Source organism: Triticum dicoccoides, chromosome 3B, assembly GCF_002162155.2.
Source record: "Triticum dicoccoides isolate Atlit2015 ecotype Zavitan chromosome 3B, WEW_v2.0, whole genome shotgun sequence".
Lineage (NCBI taxonomy): Eukaryota > Viridiplantae > Streptophyta > Magnoliopsida > Poales > Poaceae > Triticum > Triticum dicoccoides.
In genome coordinates this window covers 796,439,427-796,461,644 of record NC_041385.1, presented here as the reverse complement: position 1 = coordinate 796,461,644, position 22,218 = coordinate 796,439,427, and the positions used below count along the sequence as shown (strand labels likewise).

The 22,218-nt window shown below is 45.0% G+C and overlaps 1 pseudogene; it reads left to right on the top strand.

Moving 5' to 3' along the window:
* The window catches only part of LOC119280071, a 55,975-nt pseudogene extending 36,193 nt beyond the window's left edge, over window positions 1-19,782 (top strand).
* Window positions 19,783-22,218: the final 2,436 nt, after the last annotated feature.

The following is a 22,218-nucleotide window of genomic DNA, read 5'->3' as shown; positions in this document are numbered from 1 at the left end:
AAGAGATCATGTGTGCCAAAACTGAGGTGATTTGGAGGTGGTTGGAAAAATGCACATTTCTGATATTTTCACAGGTTACAAAATATATTATTGGACAGAATATAGACAGCACCACACAGCAACAGCACATTCATCCAATACAGTAGAAGATAGCTCTCCGAATACAATTCATCATATTAGTCTCTGAATTCAAAAGACCAAACAAAGATAGAACATTACAAGTCTCGAGACCGCGAGTAGCGAGTTTGTCTTCATATTACAAGTCGATATCGATCATCTAAACTACCATCACATAGAAGAGAGTTGCGGTCATCACGATGAGCATCATCGCGATGAAACTGGTCTTCATCCGGTTCCTCCAACGTTCCCTCCTCTCTCCCGCTAGATAGCGGGCGTATCTAGATTCCGCCTCTGCCCTAGTGGTGTACCCTTTGTAACTGTTACCGCTGAAATGGTGAACCTGTCTCCGACACTCCTCCCAGTCGTCGTAGACTCCGGGAACCTTACCCTTGTACACGACATACGACGGCATCTCTATGCACAAGCCAAACAACAGACAATACATAAGCAATAAATAAGTATGCAACAAAAGGATCGGAAGAGAAAAGCAAGACATTAATAGCACAATTCATGGTCCTAGTAATAAATAGCATCGATTACATCTAAGTTTAAGGAATGTCCAAGCCAAAGAGACATACAATTCATTAAAGTTTAATTACAACATGAGCCAATCAATGTTTCAGAACTACACATAGCATCACTACTTTCGACTCGACTCATGGGACCGGAGCGTGGATGAAGCCGCCGTCTGTCCTGATGGTCATGAAATCGCGGGCGTTGTCAGCCTGCATTTGTAGCGTTGTGTCTATCTCACTGCACAGAACACGGAATGTTAGAAGAAATAAAGAACGATCGATGGATGCATTTTTTGCTGTTTTGGCTGATGTTGTTTTGGTGTTGTTTTCGTGCCATTTAGGATGGTTGCAGTGACTTTTTGGTGCCATTTTTGATCTCTTAATATGGTTGCAGTGAGAGCAAAATATGGCTGTTATTTTTTTTGTTTCAGAAACAGGACAAACCAAAGGGCCCACGTCTCCCCTCCAGATTTTTCGAGGGCCAAAGGGCAGGACGTTTGAGTTTTCGAGGAAACTCCCCACGCCTCCCTTCCACTGGCAACTCCCCACGACTCCCCTCCACTGGCAACTCCCCACGACGCAGGGAACTCCCCTCCTATTCCATTGCCGCTCAATCTGCCTCCCTCCTCATTCTCTTGCCGCTCCATCTTCCTCCCTCTGCCTCCACCATCAAGCAACTCCCCTCTGCCTCCACCATCGCTTGCCAGGAGGGCAGTGGCGGAGGAATCGTGGAGCAACTCCCCTCCGTCTGCCAAGAGAATGGCGGAGGCATCATGGAGCAACTCCCCTCCGTCTGCCAAGCATCACCAAGGTGAGGCATCTGGCAAGGAGCCGCTGGTGGTCGACGACGACGTTCCGGTCCCCGGGCAGAAGCAGGACTACACCGTGCCGCTCATGGTTGATATCCACCTGAAGAAGGAGAAGCTGGATGTCGTATGCACCAGCAATCCAGACGAAGCCGACAAGAGGATCCGCGAGATCAGGAGGAGGCTCGGCGGCATGTTTTCTCGGTCGATCTCCGTTGATGTCGAGTATACGAGGGAAGATGAACCTCCGCAAAAGGTTGCAGTTCTACAGTTATGCGTGGAGGATCTCGTCCTGGTATACCACATCACCGCGGCAACCAAATGGTAAAAACATCCAGTTCTAAAGTTTCTGAAGTTCTAACGTTTCTGTCTAATTAGTAGTTTATGAAGTTTCTGAAGTAGACGCAATACTTCTGTAGTTCTGAAGTAGATGCAATACTAGTTCTGAAGTTCTGAAGTTTCTGTCTAATTAGTAGTTTCTGTAGTTTCTGAAGTAGATGCAATAGTTCTGAAGTTCTGAAGTAGATGCAATACTAGTTCTGAAGTTCTGAAGTTTCTGTCTAATTAGTAGTTTCTGAAGTTTCTCAAGTAGATGCAATAGTTCTGAAGTTTCTGAATTTTCTCAAGTAGATGCAATAGTTCTGAAGTTCTGAAGTAGATGCAATACTAGTTCTGAAGTTCTGGAGTAGATGCAATACTAGTTCTGAATTTTATGTCTAATTAGTAGTTTCTGAAGTTTTTGAAGTGGATGAATTTGATGCACCAGATTAATTTGATGCAGGCCCAAGGAACTCCGCCCGCTCCTGCAGGAGAAGAAGCTGTACACCTTTGTTGGCTTCTCCATTGGAGGTGACAAGGAGAAGCTGAAATTGTCTGGTTTGGAGATCAACCCCGACAAGTACGTCGACATGCAGCGCAAATGGAGAGTTCCAAAAAATGGAAAGAAGTGGCAGGCTTTGGCTGAGTTTGCAGCTAGCCTCATCCACCCATCGTACAAGGAAATGAAGAAGAAGATCAACCAGGAATTCGACCACAAACTATGGGGGGACAGCCCACTGCCAAACAACCTTATCGAGTACGCAGAGAAAGATGCGTACGTCACCTACGAGGCATGGAAGAAAATCGAAATCGTCAAAGAAGGTTTGGAGTACTGGCAAGAGGCGGAGGATCATTGGGATGACCCCTACTACTGGGGATATTGAGTTGTTTGTGGTATTATGTGTCTCAGTTTGCAGTTATGTGGTTGAACAAGTTTGCTTTTGTAATGCTGAACAAGTTAGCTTTTGTTATGTTGAACAAGTTTGCTTTTGTAATGATGAACAAGTTTGCTTTTGTTATGTAGTTATGTGATTGTTATCATGCTGGTGCAGAACACTTATGGTTGTGATGTGATGCAAAATCCTTCAACTTTTGGTGATCATTTAGTTCAAGATTTGGTCAGATCATACAGAATGTTGTCTAGAAGTTTTTGTGATCATTTAGTAGTTTTTTTATACAGAAGCCTTTCACTATAACTGAAAAAGCTGAAGTTCTCAGCATGAAGAATCACACAACACAGCACCTACATTATGATGATACACTATCAACTGCAGACCTGAATGCATCCAATTCGTCCTTTCCCAAGCAGTGATGATAACTGAAAGTATAACAACTAAAAACGCAGCTCTACTGTATGTGTCCAATAGTGCCATCATAACAGAACTTTGAAAAGTCCTATATTATACAGTAGCAAGCATCACAAGTTTCAGATGGTTTTCTAGCAAGAATTTTCCAGAAAAGTGGATTGGTGGCACAAAATTGCTACACTCAGTCGATCTACCTAGCATTATCAGCATGGATACCATTGAGACGTCAACAGAAACTGGGGTACCTGCGCTGTCCTGCGGTGGTTGAGGAGATGGATCCGGCCGATCCCGTTGGGGGGGCGCGGGGGCGGCGGGGGTGGAGTCGCTGACGGCGTGCAGGGGCGGCGGACAGAGGGGGACGAGTGGGGGATCTGGCGATGGAGGGAGGGAGGCCACAGCGCGAGGGGAATATGTGGAGTGGGGGGAGGGTTCTAATGGCCTACTTCGGATGGGCCTAATTCGGATGGGCCTAATTCGGATGGGCCATCTCGTTGTCTGCGCCTGAGGCATGCATGCATGGGAATGGTGGTGACGCGGGTTTGCATGCGCGGGTGGCGGACGTGAACTTTATTTATCCGAAATATGTTATGATTTCTACCCGAAAACAAGCTCGCGTGCGACGCTCTCCCATGCGACGCACGCCTCTCGCGTGATACGCGATTCCGATGCGACTGCGTGCCAAGTTTAATAGATGGAAACTTCTTTAGACACAATGCCATCTCAAAAACAACTCAGAAACAACTGTATGATTGATCATAAAACACATGCATTGTTGTTCAAAGAACTGTATCATGAATAAATTGTACCATAATTGCGAACATAGTGTGAAACAGAAAACAAAAGGTTTGTTTGCAACTAAATAATCCTGGTTTGAAGCTTAATATGGTTGAAAAACAATTGAGCCTACTCCATATTGTCTTCTGCACTGCCAAAATCCAGTGACCTCTTGTGTTGCGTCGTTGGAGATTGCGTCGGGCTTGGCGACGACCCATGTGCTTCAATCTTTTTCTCTTTAACATCAATGTAACCATACAACTTAAGTTGTTCTTGGTCTTTCTCTTCCAACTCTCTAGCAAGACCCTCCATTTCTTGGATTCTCACTTCCTGTAGAAAACCATAGGAATTGTATTAGGAAGAACTCAAAAAAGACGTAGCCATAAACTAGATGCATGCAACATGTAAAATTTGAACCTCGGAATCAATGTCACCCTCGGGAAAACAACCCGTAGTTATATTGTACACAATGTACATGTGACATGTCTTGCGGCCATTCAGATCAGAAAGCATTTTTTGTACATCATCTGGTCCTGCAATCAAGAACATTCCTTCTGGCAGCTTGCACGCAGACCCGGGTAAGAAGTAGTACAGTTCTGCTCCCAGTTTGCAACAAAAACTATCTCTCATTTCACTCATAATGAGATCGTAGGTCACTTTGGCGGGTTCAAAAATTCTGACTTCTGCCGGGCGTTCATCAAAGTATGCTCTCGGGACATGTGACATCTCATCATCCCTACTAACAAAAAATTCCATGACCAGCACCTAGTATCTCACATCAGAGTTAATACAATCAATGAGTAAAGGGCCAAACATAACTTTTATGTGCATAGAAACATTGCGGCGTTGTTACCTGCTTTTGTGGAATGTATCCTTCATGTGGAGTGACTGGGGATTGTGCCATCTCAAACCTTCTCACCTTATTATGTTGAATGTATCCTTCATGTGGTGTGACTGGGGACTCTGCCATCACAGGTTTCTTATCCTGCGTATGAAACGTCGATAGTGGGTTTACACACAAGTTTTGAAAGGTCATACCATATCTTGGGTACGCATCGTTGCGAGGTACTTACAAGGGGAGAATTGACGATATGTTGTTGGGGTGGACTGATGTGGCATTGAACGGGTGACTCTATCGCAATGTCTCGAGTGAATGGCGACTGTGCCGTCTCATGATGCTTAGCCTACATACAATCGCCGACATAAGGTTGCCACAAATTGAAGATGTTTGTATCATAGAATACGTAGGTCCTTAATATATAGAATCGGTGCGAGATACTTACAGGGGGAGAATAATTGAAGACATGTTGTCGGGGTGGCCGTGAGATCGTACGGTCTTCTAACATATGTCCTTCCAAGCGGACCTTCTCCAGCATGGCCTTATAATCCATGTCCGACCGCTCCTGTAGCAGCTTACTATCCATATCCGCACGTTCCTGCAACACATAGGCATCCATCTTGACTCGCTCTGTCTGTATAATACTGTCCACAAGCTTCCGGTCCTTCTGCAACGTTTGATGCATTTCCTTGTAGCCTAAGAAAAAAAAATTCCATGTACTCACAGTCCCTCTTATACTTTTCTTCAATCTCAAGACGCATCTTCGCCATCTTAAGGGAAAACTCCTGACGCTCCTCCTTTATCATCCTGTCCACGTATGGACGTTCTTTTTTCAGTTTCTTATCTACCTCAGCGCGATCCTTTTGCACCTTCAAGTCGATCTCCCGACGCGCTTCATGCAAAGACTTGTCGTACTCCGCACGGTTGTTATACGCCTCTGAGACCATGGTCCCTACAGCAACACATATACCCATAGTATGAAAACTGTATCCACACCCTCATCCACCTAATTCGAAACAATACGACCGTGAAAAAATATTCATAATCAGTTCATACGATCAACTAGTACAAACTATCAATCAAAAAGCTCTTGCATGACATCCTGTACTCGAATCACACCAGAACTACTCAACTATGGCAAAAGCGGATTTTCTAATCTCTTCGGAAATTACTTGTTGGTCGAATCAATGGAAAAAATAATCAGCACTGCAATCGAAGATGAGAGAAGCCGTGGAAGAGATCTTTTTAATCCGGCGTCGGCGTGGTCGCTTGAGAAGCGATGGCGCGATCCCGGCGATGGCTATGTGAGGAGAAACAAGGTAGATGGGGGTGGTTAGGATAGGGTAGATATGCGATAGAATGGGAAGGTATATATCCGTGATTGTAGGGTTAATTAGTTATTTTGAAGTAACGCGCTTCGATGCAAGTTTTTTTTTCACGAGCGCGATCTTTTCGGGGCTTCCAAAACATGTGCACTGACCGCGGGTCGAACCACATATCACACAAGCCCGAGCCATCGCCGTGCCCATGCCAACCCGCCGCCCACCATTCTAACTTATTGTTCTTTAAAAAAGGAAGAGCAATAAATTCAGTCCAAGAATTTCCAGATATAATTGTCAACCCATTTTCGTTGGTAATTACGAGATATGTTTGGCGCAATTAGTGGCTAACTGTTTTTTTTTGAGGAATAGTAGCAACTTGGTTTGATACATGCCAAACGTTACGTTCAGATTAGTTGCATTATTTCTTTCATTTTTACCAAAAAAATCTATACAAAGTGTTAATTGGACAATGTGAACAATGTGGCACGAAGGTTGTCGGCCCAGCCAGTGGATGGAACGGATGGTACATGTACACGCAAGTACGATCTCTGACACGCGCATTTCATCTGGTTCAGTGGATGCATGCATGCTCTATGTGGCACGAAGTTTGTCGGCCGAGCCAGTCGACGGACCAGATCGATGCTACAGGAGGGACTCCATGGTAGACCAACGCTCCATCAATGTCCGGTGTGTGTGCTACGTCCACCGTAAGACAAACATAGTTCCGTCAACCCTAAAACCCTTAAACCCTAAACCCTGATAACCCTAAACCCCCCCTCCCACTAAACCGTAAAAACATTCAAATTTTTGCCCCACATGGAAACCATTATGCATGCATTCTCTATGTGGTCATGGGATGCCATGAAAGATTTTTGGGATTATACACGCAAGTACGATCTCTGACACGCGCATTTCCGGCATAGCATGTCAACACCCCGAAAGCACTAGCTGGGTTCCTCACCTGTATGAAACCAACCAAACATCGATCCGGTCCAGTGGATGGATGCATGCTCTATGTGGCACGAAGTTTGTCGGCCGAGCCAGTCAACGGACCGGATCGATGGTACCGGAGGGAATCCATTATAGACCAACGCTCCATCAATGTTCGGTGTGTGTGCTACGTCCACCGTAAGACAAACATAGTTCCGTCAACCCTAAAACCCTTAAACCCTAAACCCTGATAACCCTAAACCCCCGCGCCCACTAAACCGTAAAAACATTCAAATTTTTGCCCCACATGGAAACCATTATGCATGCATTCTCTATGTGGTCTCATGGGATGCCATGAAAGATTTTCGGGATTATACACGCAAGTATGATCTCTGACACGCGCATTTCCGGCCTAGCATGTCAACACCCCGAAAGCACTAGCTGGGTTCCTCACCTGTATGAAACCAACCAAACATCGATCCGGTCCAGTGGATGGATGCATGCTCTATGTGGCACGAAGTTTGTCGGCCGAGCCAGTCAACGGACCGGATCAATGGTACCGGAGGGAATCCATTGTAGACCAACGCTCCATCAATGTCCGGTGTGTGTGCTACGTCCACCGTAAGACAAACATAGTTCCGTCAACCCTAAAACCCTTAAACCCTAAACCCTGATAACCCTAAACCCCCCCCCCACTAAACCGTATAAACATTCAAAATTTTGCCCAACATGGAAACCATTATGCATTCATTCTCTATGTGGTCATGGGATGCCATTAAGAAAGTTTGGGATCATTACTACATATACATGCAAGTACGTTCTTTGACACACGCATTTCCGGGCTTGCATGTAAACACTCAACCCTAAACCCTGATAACCCTAACCCCTGATAACCCTAAACCCTGATAACCCTAAACCCCTAAACCCCTAAACCCTAATAACCCTAAACCCCTAAACCCTAAACCCTGTAAACCCCACACCGAGTTCACAAGATTTTCTTATTTCTTTATATCATTTATCCAAATCTCACATAACTCACGCGGCCCACCCCTCCCTAAATCCCGCGATTACAGCTCTGCATTCTAACCACCCGGGCCGTCCGCACCTCCCACGACCGCTACAAGATCAGATCGGAGACACCGGTCGCCCACGGAATACAGGAGTCGGCGGCCACCACTCGCTGCCCACCGCCAACGTGATCTGAGGGCTCGGACGTCAGTGTTCTTCTCGCCGCCGCCTCCTCGCGTGAACGCGCCGTTTTTCCTTTGCGCCGTCGACCGCGCTATACCGGCACTTATAGTTTCCGACGCACTAACCGCCGCCATCTACTCGGTGGCACCATCTCCGAGATAAGGTATTAGATGATCGTAAATCTTTATAATCGTTGTCCGCCGATGCTTTAGTTGTTGAACCCTCATAGGTTTTGCACCCAAATAGGTTCTGTGCTTAAACCATAAGTGGATCATATGTTAAATGACCCAGTTAGTTTTGTTAAAATTAATTCTCTGCTAATTTTGTTATACATTTTCCAATTTTGTTCAGATTAATTGAGCCTGATTTTATCATTGCATACGAGGCAGCAATGTCAGTTTCAGATACGAACCTTAATAATGGAGAAAAGCCCATCTCCGAAACTACCGATGCGGTAAGTAATTGACTGTTTGTGTACAATCGTTTCATACACATAATTCATGTGTACTCAGTTTTATTTAATGGAATGTAACAGGAACTCGCCGAAAAGCATGGTCATATGAAGTTAGTATGCTCATAGACAAGGTTCGGAAAAACCATGAAACTGTTGTCAGAAGACCACAAAAAGTACATCATATCAGAAACCAGTCTTGGCGGACTAACCCAGATGCATGAAGTGACTCTACGTCGCATAATGTTGGTTAGACTAGCCAAGAGCATAGATATGGACACGAAATCCATTACCATCGGTAAAACGCGGTATATTTGGCATTCCGATAGAAGGGGAGGATATAGAGCCACATCTGGAAAATCAAACCGACACAGAATTGTTTACCGCCTATGCAAACAATGGGCAAATTTTGATTTCTGACCTTGAAACGGCGATCCGAGCTTCCAAAGCCCCAGACGGTGATTTCCTGAGACGGTTCATTCTGTACGCAATTGGTACTATTCTAGCACCAACAGCACAACATTATGTGGACTCGAAATATCTCAACCTTGTTACAGATCTTGAAAACCTTTGAAAATTTAACTGGGGATGTTTCACACTTAATCACTTCTTCAAGTCCGTTCACAAGTTTAGAAATCGAGATCACGTAAATCTACAAGGAAATCTAATTCTGCTGCAGGTTAGTGCTAGATCACTACTTAATGTCCTTTAATTATTGTTCTGTTGCATATCTGTATGGTGATGAACTAATTTATTGTGTAGTATTGGTACTGGGAGCACGTGCGTAGTGGCCGATTAATGTATGCTTCTAGACCCCCTCCATTGATCGCACAATGGGACGAAATGATGGCTACTATAAGAAGTGATGCTTACGAGAAAGGAGGTCTTCATAACGGGCTGGTACCTATCTACAATTGAACTTTCTATATCCGATTTTTTATTTGGTACTAATGGTTCATTATATTTTAAAAAAATAGGTTGTCATGGAAATTTGTGCTCCTCAACGACCGTCCGAGAATTCTAATAATTTTCCAAGAAAAAAAGATGAACATGTGCATCAACATGATTCGTATCGAGCACCATCACAAGGACATCAATTTAGTAGCCAGCAAGTGTGTACTCCAAAGACTATTTGTTTTTGCAATATCACAAATAGGTGTCATGGAACCTCATTCATTTAGCTATTTTTATCAATGGGGTTTTATTTTGTTTACACAGATTGAAATGGTAGTTGAAGTCATGAATGCACGCATTGCTAATCATGAAAAGAAGGTAGGCAGGAAGTTAATGGAAATTGCGCACAGATTTGATGTCAAATACCAGACTCTATGTGAAGACTTGATCGACATGAAGACTAAAACTGGCACTAATCCTAGGTTGTCGAAGGCCGAGGACGAAATTAAAGACTTAAGGAGGGAACTCCATGTATGTCATACTGTGCATTTTGTATTTTTTATGAATATGTTCCTTCATGTTCATTATTGTTTGCATTGTTACAGGACTTAAAATACGAATTTACAAGGAACCGACAATCAGTGTCACAGAAAGGAGGCGTGCAGGTGATCAATATGGCCCAACATGTTAATATCTAAAAGTAACAAACTAATGATGAACTACCTTTGTTCATTGTAGGATCAAGTCAATGTGTGCAATTCATCCCTGACAGGAACTCCTAGGGCTAGCCAAGTCACGACAGGGACTTCGAGTACACCAAGTGCAAGACATGTGACGGAAAACAATGAGGAACCACAATTAACTCCGATGAAGCCTTTCTTTGGTAATGATTACAAGTTCACGCATGAGGACATAGAGACAGCCGTTTACATCCGCGGAACATACGACCCTGTTGAAATAGCTAGAATCGGAGACATTACCCTCACAGCAGAAAATCTGAAGCAAAATTTGGACGACAAATACATTTATGGTGATGTAAGCCCATTATACTCTATTCTACATCATTACTGCAACACATGTCTTATTATTGTATGATTGAAAATTTGGCAGGTTATTATGGCATATGCTAGCATTAGCCAAATTGAGAATGATACTACCTCAATCATATCCCCTCAAGAAACCGAAAAGCTGTTACAAATGAAGGGGTGGTTCCTGTTGGACGTGCAGCCTCATGGTTAGCTCGTGTAGCAGGAAAATTTGTAGGGCGCCGAAAGGTACACGTTTTCCACACTTTCATAGTTTACGTACACGACAACTTTCGGTTCTCAACCCAACCCGAATTTTACTGCAGGTGCATGTCCCACTGAATGTACACCAAAACCATTGGATGCTAATGATGTTTAATTTTGACAAAAAAGAAATTCAGACTCTGAACTCCATGAATTATCATTGCGACAAGACCAAGGAAGATTCTCTTGTAAGTGTTCTCTTGCTGCCTCTTTTGATCCACATGGAACATGAGCTCCCAAAGTACCGTAACCCTATGTATAACTCGTCGTACCCTAGGTGGACTCGATTCAGTTCTGCATTGACGAAGCTGTCAAGAAAGGGTTGATATCACCAGCTAAGAACATCAATTTTGCCGAATGGACCAAAAAACGCTATGAGAACATACCACAATAGACCGATGGGTACGCATGGCCTCATAAATTATTATTTGCGTACACGAATAAGATTACTAATCTTTAACTAAACATCGCAGGACTTCCTGTGCGGTTTGGACACTGCAGTACATGTTTTCATGGAACGGGGATGAAATGACCGATATTTTAAACCAGGTAATTGAATGCCTAATTTATATTTGTACTTTGTTTAGCTTGAAAGCTATGCTGACGTCATTGTCGGTTATCCAATATAGGCAAGGATAGATATTTTCAGGTGGAAAATATGTACAACCTTACTGCATTCAGATTGCAATGCGCTTCGTCTCGAATCATATAAGTTCCCCATAACGGTTAGCGCAACATCAAGAATATATCATTTATTTCACAAGTCTCATGATTAGAACTAACGCAGCACTCTCTCTTAAACAGAAGGAAGTGTACGATGCCCAGCAAGCAGTTCTACCTGATGCTTCAGAAGAGGACGTACAATTAGTCAACAATCCTGATGGTTCGAACGAACCTGACACATCCAACTCCCAGAAGGATACCGGTGCACCCAACTCCCCCGAAAATGGTGCACCCAACTCCCCCAAAAGGAAGAGAGCACGTGGACGCCCGATAAAGCTAGTCGATCCCGAGCAAACAGCAAAAACAAAGAGTCTTAAAGAACTAAAACATAAATTTGACAGCAAGACCATAGCCAACCAAGTGTCTTCGTTACCATCACGTTCACGCAGAGAGCATAAACCAGCACCAGCTTTATTGAGCCCATTCAAACACAAATAGGTAGCATCAATTGATCATTAATTGATACATGCTCATGCCCATGCTCTACTTTTAGCATCATTTGATACACGTTTTGTTTTTCTTATCAGAAAGTGGAAATAGGTGCTTTTGGCAATCATGAGCATCCTCTACTTATTGCAATATCTAATGCATTGATACATTCTCATGCCCATGCTCTACTTTTAGCATCATTTGATACACGTTGAGTTCTTATCAGAAAGTGGAAATAGGTACTTTTGGCAATCATGAGCATCCTCTACTTATTGCAATATCTAATGCATCATCAGTACAAAGCTTGATTTGGCAATAGGTGGAATCGGCAATCATTTGCATGCTTTAATTTTGTCAAAAATTAATGCATAGTTCAGTTGTAACTGCTCATAGATATGGCAGGAACATGCTGAGTTATACACTAAACATAGTCATGCCAAGCTATAACTACCATAGTCATATTATTAGAGTTCCTAGCATGCATCACCATACGGCAGAATAACACAGCAACCATAACATAGACCACCGTACGATACTTGAGTTGGTAAGGCCTTGTACAATGCAAGGTGCTAAGGGGAGTTGCTTATAGAAATAAACCAGGCTTTTCTTAAGCACAGGTGCTTATTTGTACAGGGTAGACGCATAACTAGGCGTCTCTCCTGTACAAATATGCACCGGTGCATCAGAAAAACCCTGTTTATTTTTCTAAGCACCACCCTAAGCATCTAGCATTGCACAAGGCTTAAACATGCATCACCAAAATATTATTAACAACTAGGAACACTAAACCAGAGTAGCAGCAAATTCTTAACATAAACGGCAGATCAACCACCGCTCAGCATAGGTTCAGACACACCATAGGACATCAGTTTTAGACTCCAACAACAAAGAAACATAGATAACATAAGAGGACACGGCGGTCCTGGGGCAGCATCAGCACTCTAGCAGCACATCACTTCTGTCCCTTCTTCAATGCATGTTGTACGGCTCATTGACTTTGACAATCTCAAGGAAGCGTGCGTAGGCAGCATGTTTAGCCAGAGTACTGGCACTATGATTCTTGCCATGTCCATTGCCAGTGCTGAAGGCATGCTGGATCATGCCATCTATGCCGCCACCGATCACCTTGCAACAGAAAGGGCACCCAATCTTGCCAAAGAAACGGTACCTGATCTTCCCAGCAATCAGATGCCTCAGGGTGTACCGGCTCTTGCTGTGCCTGTTGTCCATGCTGTAGTCCACGTCGTCGTCATCCTCCTGTCAATTAGTGAATTAGTACACATAGAACAACTCAGGTGATATATTATGGTACATTGACTTTAATTACAATGTTTTGAAAGTACACATGTGAAACATGGCAACTATCTATTTGCTAGAAATAAGGCGTATGTGCACATACATAATTGAGCCAAATAAATTGACATGCACAATTATGGACGGTGGAATAGTTGCATTTATAGATTAGTGCACAAGTAGTACATAACTAACACATGAAAGACTACATGAAGTGGCTTGGTTTAATGATATTTGATACTTGTTACAGGTGTAATTCTTATTGGAATCAGAAAAATGGCTTCATTGTACTCCTCCATTGTTTCACACAAGGGGGGTTTGTTCTATCTACTGGAATGAAGAAACAATTATTCTTTCTGACAGCGGCAATACTGCTTCTCCAACATTGTTAGACCCTGATAACTTTCAGAAGGAAATTGGTAAAGGAGCTATGGGGTGTCTCACTGCTCATATTGATGAGAGATGTGGCTGTGATCATCTAAATAAAATACTGTGGAAAATTGGGTAGATGAGATGTTTTGATTTTTCGGTATCCAGTGGATATGTAATGTCAGCCCATAATTATTAAGGGAGCGATCAATTCCTTTGCAAAATGGAAATCTGTATAGAATTTGCAAATGGATCATCTATGAACATGTGTGCAAACTAATCATCTATGAACATGTGTGCAAATTAATTCATGTACATAAACTATAATGAATCAGGAACTGCAACATTTAGTCACTGTCCTGGGGAAGCCAATGGAGAATCCTGCCATATATCCATTGTTTAACCCACTTTTTTCATTAATGTATCCCTACCATGAACATTTTCTTTTATTTGGGTTCATTACCCCACTTCTTTCATTAATGTATCCCTTGTGAAACTTATGCTCATCTAGTTAACAAGACTAACCCCAATGCCATGAAAAAAACCAGAGTATCTGCTGTAATCAGAATGTGAATCAGATTTAAAAATCCACATCCAACATGAAGATCTATGCTAGATCCTTACAATCCTACATACGTACAACTAGAACGCCCAAGTGAAATTGATGCTCATCTAGTTAACAAGAAAAACCCCAATGTCATGAAAAAAACTGAGCACAAAACAGAGTACTACCTCAGATAGCTCGTCGATGGCATCCTCGTCGAAGTCGCTACCCTTCCTGCTATCTAGGTCGAACTCCTTTATGGCGTTCTCCTCCATGAGCTCTTCAATTTTGTCATACACCTTGCGCTTACGCCTTCTCATCTCCTCCTCCTCCAGATCTTCCCCGACCTTGTGCTCGCCGACGGGTGCCTCGACGGCTGCGATGGCAGCGGGAGCAGGCACAACGGTCGCTGCACCGCCAGCTTCCGCCGCTACGGCGGACTCAGCCGCTCCACCCACGGCTGCAGCCACGGCAGCAGACTGCTCTGCTCCGATGGTTGCCTCCGGCTCGTCCGCCGCATCTTCACGCCCGCGCTTCATCGTCGGTCGAAGACAGGAGGAGGGAGGCGTAGGAAGGGAGGAGGGTGGTGACGAAGGAGGAGAGGGTGGTGAGGTGGTGAGGAAGGAAGAGAGGGTGGTATGGTTCGGGAGAGGACGAGGGTTTTCTACCCGATTTGGGGAAGAAAGGCACTGCTCCTGCCTCTTGGAGTTACCAAGAAGCCGCGGGTGCCGATTTGACTTGACACACCCACCCGGCCGTCCCGATTCCACGTGGGGACGTGGCGGTCGTGCACGCGGTCGTGCACCTGCTACGGTTTGCCATCAATTGCTATCGGTCTCACAAGTGGGTCCCCTTGTCATCCACACAACCGAGCCACCACATGTACCACATTTTTCTTTCTCCCTGTCTTGACCACTCCACATCTTTCTTTCTCCCCTTCTCGACCAGCGCCGCCGCCTCCGCCGCCATCAGCCGACGACCCCTCTCTTCGCTCCGGTGCGCGGTCGCCGCCAACTACGGCAAGTACGTCAGATCTCCACTCTTCTTCCCTTCCCCAAACGCGTCTCCCTACGGAGGCGGATCTGAGCCGATTGGTTTGGACTGAAACTTAGTTTTTGGATTGGATCTTGATTTGGTTTATATGGTTTGAGACCAAATCAATCAATTAGTTTGAGCCGCCACTACCACCTACTACTGCTTCAAATCCAAGAGCCGCAGTTGCCGGCCGGAGCTCGTCGGCTCTCTCGAGATTTGACGCCATGTCTGATCTAGATTCATGACGTGCCCTCGCATATGGCTTTGTCCACGGTTTGAACCTTTGGAAGTTGAAAACGGTTTGGACTGGGTTGGATGACGCGCATGTATAGTTCGGTTTGGTCTAGATTCTAAATGAAAATATCTGGATTGGTTTGGTTTTGATGTGTGCCGTGGATTGGACTGGTTTAAGTTTCGATGCCCAACTATTCCCAGGTTTAGATGAACCGGGCATTGCCATTGTCATTGCCATTGCTTTATTACATAGATGATAGGAAATAGATTGATTGGCCATTGCCAGTATAGGTTATCACTATGATTTATTATATGTATGATCTTTGTATTGTACTATGTACAATTCAACTTAGAGTTCAACATGTTCTGTGTAGAATGGAGGAAGCACAATGTGGACGCTGCAACTCACGGTGCCGGACCAGCCTTTCTACTGCCACGTTGTTCGGCATCTACTTCCAGCCTTCTTTTGTTGTTGCAGCGGTAATAATTTATATGAACCTTCTGACAGTACATTCTTTTTGTTTGTTTTTTTGCTATTTGCACTAATGTATTGTGTCTGCTATTTGTTTTTATCTTACACAGATCGTACCATGCAATGTGAGATTGGCATTCAATGAGCTCGTCGCAGACACCGTGACCTTCGACGCTCTTGGGGGCCCATACACTATGCAGGTCGAGAAGGGGCGAAAGATAACCCAGATAGGAGGAGATGATTGGGATCGTTTCATCGCCCGCATGCGTCTTACTGGGGGTGAATTGATCAGCTTCTCCTTCAGAAGAGATAGGCCCAGGATTTCTGTTATCTATCTAAATTCCATTCCGGATAGTGAGGATGAAGTTCACGAGGACGAAGATGGTGCTGATTCAGATGATGATGAGAACCCACTTGTTGAATACCTGTATGCCCAAGGACTTAGCCTGGGCGACGAGGAAATCGGCAACCTCTGGGACATGCTTCCGCTACGTGAAGACTACCTAGGGAAGCCATTCGTGACCCGCCTCACAAGGATGAATGTTAAACGGCATATCATGGTATGTTACTTAGTGTGGTAATTACATGATATGCATGCTTAGTTAGTGTAGTACTTCATATGATATGCATGTTGTAGTACTGTGATGAGAGGCCAAGTTTAGAATTCATTTAGTGAAGAATTTTATGACATGCATGTAGTGTAGTAATATGCGATGATATGCTTAGTGTACGGAGTAATCTAATGATATGCCTAATTACTGTAGTAATTTGATGCTTGGCGTATAGTGTAGTGATGTGATGATATATATGCTCAGTGTTGAATCCAATGATATATGTGTCTTGAAGTGTATGCTTTGTTGATAATTGCACGTGACATGATCATATATCATGTCAACTGTTTTCAGAAATTACCTAAGAGGTTACTTGATAGCTGTGGCATCGACCCGAGCGAAGAAGGCATGGCTGCTGGACTACGCCTTACCAGAACGGGCTCCATCACCAGCTGTGCCTATGCAGTGGACACGGACGGTCGCACTGTCTTGAGCAGGGCAGGGTGGAAGAAGTTCCTTCATGCCAAGAATCTTCGGGTAGGACAGGCCATCCTACTCACTGTTGCGAACACCCGTCGCCATGACTTGAGGATGATGATCACCATCCACCTCATTTAGAACTGGGGTGGGCCATGTATCAATGTGAAATGAACTTGTTATGTCATCTCTTGTTCGCGAGTACTTGTCGTGTATTACCGTACCTATATCTACTCATATCTAGGTACTATTGCTTGTGATGGATTGCAACTATTATTAACTGGTACCTAATGCTCTACTAGCTATGATTATTCCACTGTGTGATGTTTTATATGCTGTAGTGTGACATGGTAACTGTTATATATGGTAGAGGCTGGTCTCTAAGACCTTGTACAATGCAAGGTGCTTAGGGATGTGCTTCCACTGTGTGATGTTTTGTACGTGCCAGGTTGTAGTATGAAATGCTAACTGTTCTATATGGTAGTGGTTGGTCTCTAATTGGACCGACATGTTGAACTATAGTATCAATGGTAGAGGCGTTTCGTTGTGCGCCACATCTAATAGTTCACATAATTAATTATCCAAAGATTAAGGTATGAAACCCTTGGTCCTACATAGCAACATTTCGTTCCAAAAATTAAGGTACGTCCACATTCAAACTAACTAATACTACAAATTCGAAGAAACTACTTAATACATTAACAGCACATAGGGAAGTAGCCCCGGTCCAACGGCTTGATAAATGACGAACAAAAACTGAAAGAAGAAGGATCAGCCAGTAGCAGCACCATCAGCCTCCCAGACTCACAACTTCAGCCAGCCTGGTGAACTCCAGGTTTTTTCCTGCAAAACACACATGTGATGTTGGAGGCAAGAAAATAAATATGCCAGGGGTCTTGTCATGGCATCTAATCGCACGGAATGCTAGTACAAATGATGAAGAATAAAACATCCAACATGAGCAAATTCATAGGAGTTCTAGATCCATGGATACCATCAAGAAAAAATGCTCAGTTTTAATTCAGACATAAGACTTGGTGAAAACGTGCATATCAGCAACATTGATATGTCATCTTTGCAAGCTTGGGTCAGTGACTTGTCTTGTGTTTCATGGCATGACAATAATTTTAACAATAAATAGACATGAAATTGACCCAAACTCATGTACAAAGTTATGCCATATGATGCATGGATTGATTCACACATAAATGACAAAATGCCAACTTTGTATAGAATTTGCAGTACTGAAATATTTCAGTGTGTACTGAAACTGCAGTACTGAAATAATTCAGTGTGCATCGGTGTGTACTGAAATTGTAGTAACGAAATATTTCAGTGTCTACCGGTGTGTACCAAAATATTTCAGTGTCTACCACTACAACATTACAAATTTTGCCTAGGGCAGTACCGAAATATTTCAGTGCCTACCGGTGTGTACCGAAATATTTCAGTGTCCACCACTACAACATTACAAATTTTGCCTAGGGCAGTTCCGAAATATTTCAGTGCCTACCGGTGTGTACCGAAATATTTCAGTGTCTACCACTAGAACATTACTAATTTTTCCTAGGGTTCATATGATGCCTAGGGTTCACATACATCATAGTCCATCCTCCAAATCCATGTACTCAAATATTCATGCAATTCATTGAGATTAAAATGCCATCTGGCATTCCCTCTCTGAGCTATTACGATCAGTATCACCACGATGTAAGCACGAGCAGTAGGAAGATGAGGAGTGGGGAAGCTTACTCTAAACATAGCTACCGCCGCCGTTCAGACGAGGAGAGCGGCGAGGGAAGCGTGGAGAACGGCGGGGAAGCGAGGTCGCGACCACTGTCCTCCTCATCTTGCGCTTCGGAGTCTCCGGTGACTCGGTTGGAGGCTGCACAATCTGCAACGGCACCTCGTGCACGGTGGGTTCCTGATCCAGTGGATGATCTACCCTGGATCTGAACGCCCACCACCTCCGCCTGGTCCACTCGCTGGACGAATTGGCCTGCTCCATCGCCCAGAGGAGGATCTCGATCTTGTCAATCGGTTGTGCGGGCGGGAGGCAAAGCTTTGCCCTCTCCTTCTTCGTCATATTCTTGAGAGTGGCCATTGCCGTCCAGTTCATCTGCCTTGTGTTGTCAAACCAAGAACGGATCTCCCTCAACCTGGCCAACTTGACCTGGTCGCCGCCGGCGATCTGCACGAAGTCGGTGTTCTCGTCGCCGGCCATCAGCTCGATCTGCCGTGTAAGAGGGGGTGGGGGTGGGTGGGGGGTTGCCTGAGTGGAGCGAAGTTGCAGCGGCAAGAAGAAGGAGATGACTGAGGTGGACTTGGAGGAGAGGGAGGAGATGGCCGCCGATGAGTAATTGTGGAATGTGAATCACCATGGCGGCGGTTATGCATTCGACGAGAGGGGCGGCGCGTGCAAATTTTCCTAGGACTAAACTGCCCCTAGATTAAAACGTGTCCCCACCTTGTCACGAGTACTGGCCCCACTCGTTTTAGTACTTTCGCGTATTTTCATCGGAGTACTACCCAGTACTTCGTATTTGTCTGCCGTTAGATCGACATCAACGAACGGTTCTAAAAAAAGCCCAACCACTCTAAAACTTGTAACATTCTAATTGGCTACTTCTCTCTTTGTACAGAGAATTCCAATATGGTAGAGATGGTATTACTGGCTCTGCCCTGTTTCGTGGACACTCTATGGTCTGGTAGCTTCACAGTTTGGGGACGTGACCGAGAAGTTCGACAATGGCATGCTCGTGTCCGAGTTTGTCGAGGGCTACTTTGGTTACCATCACGACTTCCTGTGGGCGGTCGGTCTGGTGGTCGCGTCCTTTGCAGTTCTCTTTGCTTTCCTCTTCGGGATCTCAATCAAGCTATTCAACTGGCAGAAGAGATGAGTAACCAACTAACCAAAAAAGACACATCTGAGTTTAATCAGAGGTCATTGTAGTTGTATAGTACTAATGATATGAAAATTAATACTAGCGGATAGATCTGAGGATGTGGAAATTCAATGTACAGCCGAGCCGACAATTCCTAGAAACGCAACAGCAAGTTCAGTTTTGCTTTAGTTGAAACTGAATGAATTGTGTTTTCGCCAGACGAACTATTTGGTGAAGAAGCTATGAATGAATATTTCACTGTTAACAAAATATCATCAATTATCAACTAGCATCTGCTTCTTAATCCTTGGGAAATATAAAGGGAGAATTTGATGTGCAGCACTAACCAAGTAAACATCGAAAATCTTCGACTTGTTCTTCCTCCCTGTTCTTCACAATCACCCGCCCAATCCCCAAGCATCTCCTCACCGCTGCCCTCCTCGAACGCATCATAGCTTAGGCAGCCGCCGCCCGCCGGCGACCCAACCTCCCTCCCTCCCCCGATTCGGAGCAAATGCCGAGGTAATCCGCCAACCAGGGTCGATCCCCCACCCTCCACCGAAACCGCGATTCGGGATAGATGCGGAGCCGGGCGAGGAAACCCGCGGCGGCGTCGCCGCGGCCCCTCGGGAGGTGGTGGGGATGCTGGGGGGCAGCGACCGCCCGTACGGCGCGGGCTGGGACGAGTCGACCTCGCCGCGATTGTCGCCGTCGTCCACTCCTTCCGCCTGCTGCTTCTCGGTAGGACATGTCAGGATGCCTCAAGGCTTGGCAAGTTGGCATCTCTGAAGTCTGAACTGAAGAACAGAATGTGCAGCGCAAGCGGCTCATTCAGAAGTTCAGAAGAACGTTGGGGTACAATTGAGAATTTGAGATGCAAATAGCAAGTCTCAATTCTACACGAAGAAAAAGATGATGATACAGATTGTTTATTGTAGGGGATGATGATACAGATTGTGGATGTCTAGCATCACAACTTCACAACTTCAAAGCGTTGAAAGGATTAATAAGGCTAAAAAAGGGGAAACTAATCAGCGTTGAAAGCTGCATCTCATGGAACGTGGGGATGTTGGAATCTCACGTGATTATTCAGAAATACAATCCCATAACTTACCTCGTAGATATCTCCACGAACTACTCCCTCGGCGACTCGACAACCTAAATCCCCACACCCGGCCTCCGATCGCCTTTTCGTTCCACCGAGCATGCGCCGGCGCCGGCCACCCGGACCAGGTGGTTCGGCCACGTCAACGTGGGTGATTTCCTATTGGTGTAGGCTGATTGGGTGATTTACTATTGGTGTAGGCTGATGAGGCTTGCATGATGGAGAGAACCAACGACCCTACCATCATGGAACCAAGGCGTACCACATGCATCCTGCTCAAGTCTGTTGAGAGAGAGGTTATCGAGATGTTGAAGAAGTAGGGAACGTGAGCACCAGGTTGCGACATATAGATCAGGGACTACGTGCAAAGGGTGCACCATGATGGTCATCATTGGGAATCAAGACGCCGGGGAGATCGCCGAGGGGGAGGTTTAGTTCCAAGACAAGTTCGACAATGTTGTCGAGTTGAACACCCACCTACAACACGGAGCTACCAAGCAGGTATGACGCTCGATCAGTTCCTCTGCTTAGCGGCACCACCCGCGATCCTACTAAATCAATCTTGCTCTTGATTAGTTCACGATAATATATGAAGGTGTCTCTTCATCAGCCTCAGTCATGCGTCTCCTGCTAAGGATAAAATAATGGATCGATGGTGTGTCGGAAAGAATGACATGCAGGGGATCGTTGATCAGAAACGAATTTTCGGAATCAGACGTGGCGATTTGGTGCCCGAGCCCAGCTGATCCTGAAATTGTTGGCGTCTGCTCTGGCTCGGGATCCGCGATTCTCGGTCTGACGCATCTGACGCCGAGCGGCGAAAAAGGAGCATGTGATGGAATACGGGGTAGGAAACAGTATCTTTGGCGTGGGCCCAGAATGTAGGGAGGAGACGGCGTTCGCGCAAGAGAACTCTGGTCCATGGACCAGATCGTTAGAAGCGCACGTGGGCCAGGGATCAAATCGGCGGAACCCTCGTCGTCCCTCCTTTCCACCCAAAACACATTGTCTCCGTTTTGAGCGCAGGTCCTTGCGGCGTCGCTGCATTCTGCACCCGCGGTGACTGGAATAGTGGAGGATTCCGGGCTAGAGTTGCTCCATGTTGTTGACATGTTAGTTCCCGTAGATCTGCAAATAGTTTTCTAGGATTTATTCTGCAGTATGTCTAATGAACGGACCTTGGTGGCGGCCATTGTTGTCTTCTTTCAGGTTCCATTACGAGAGGAGTTCTCTGACAACCTTGAGCAACCAGATCCGATTTCTCTCTTGTTTTTTTTTTTGCGACTGCCGGTTTCTCTCTTGTTGCCCAACAACGGAGCTGGCCTTGCCGTTCCTGTAGACTCGAA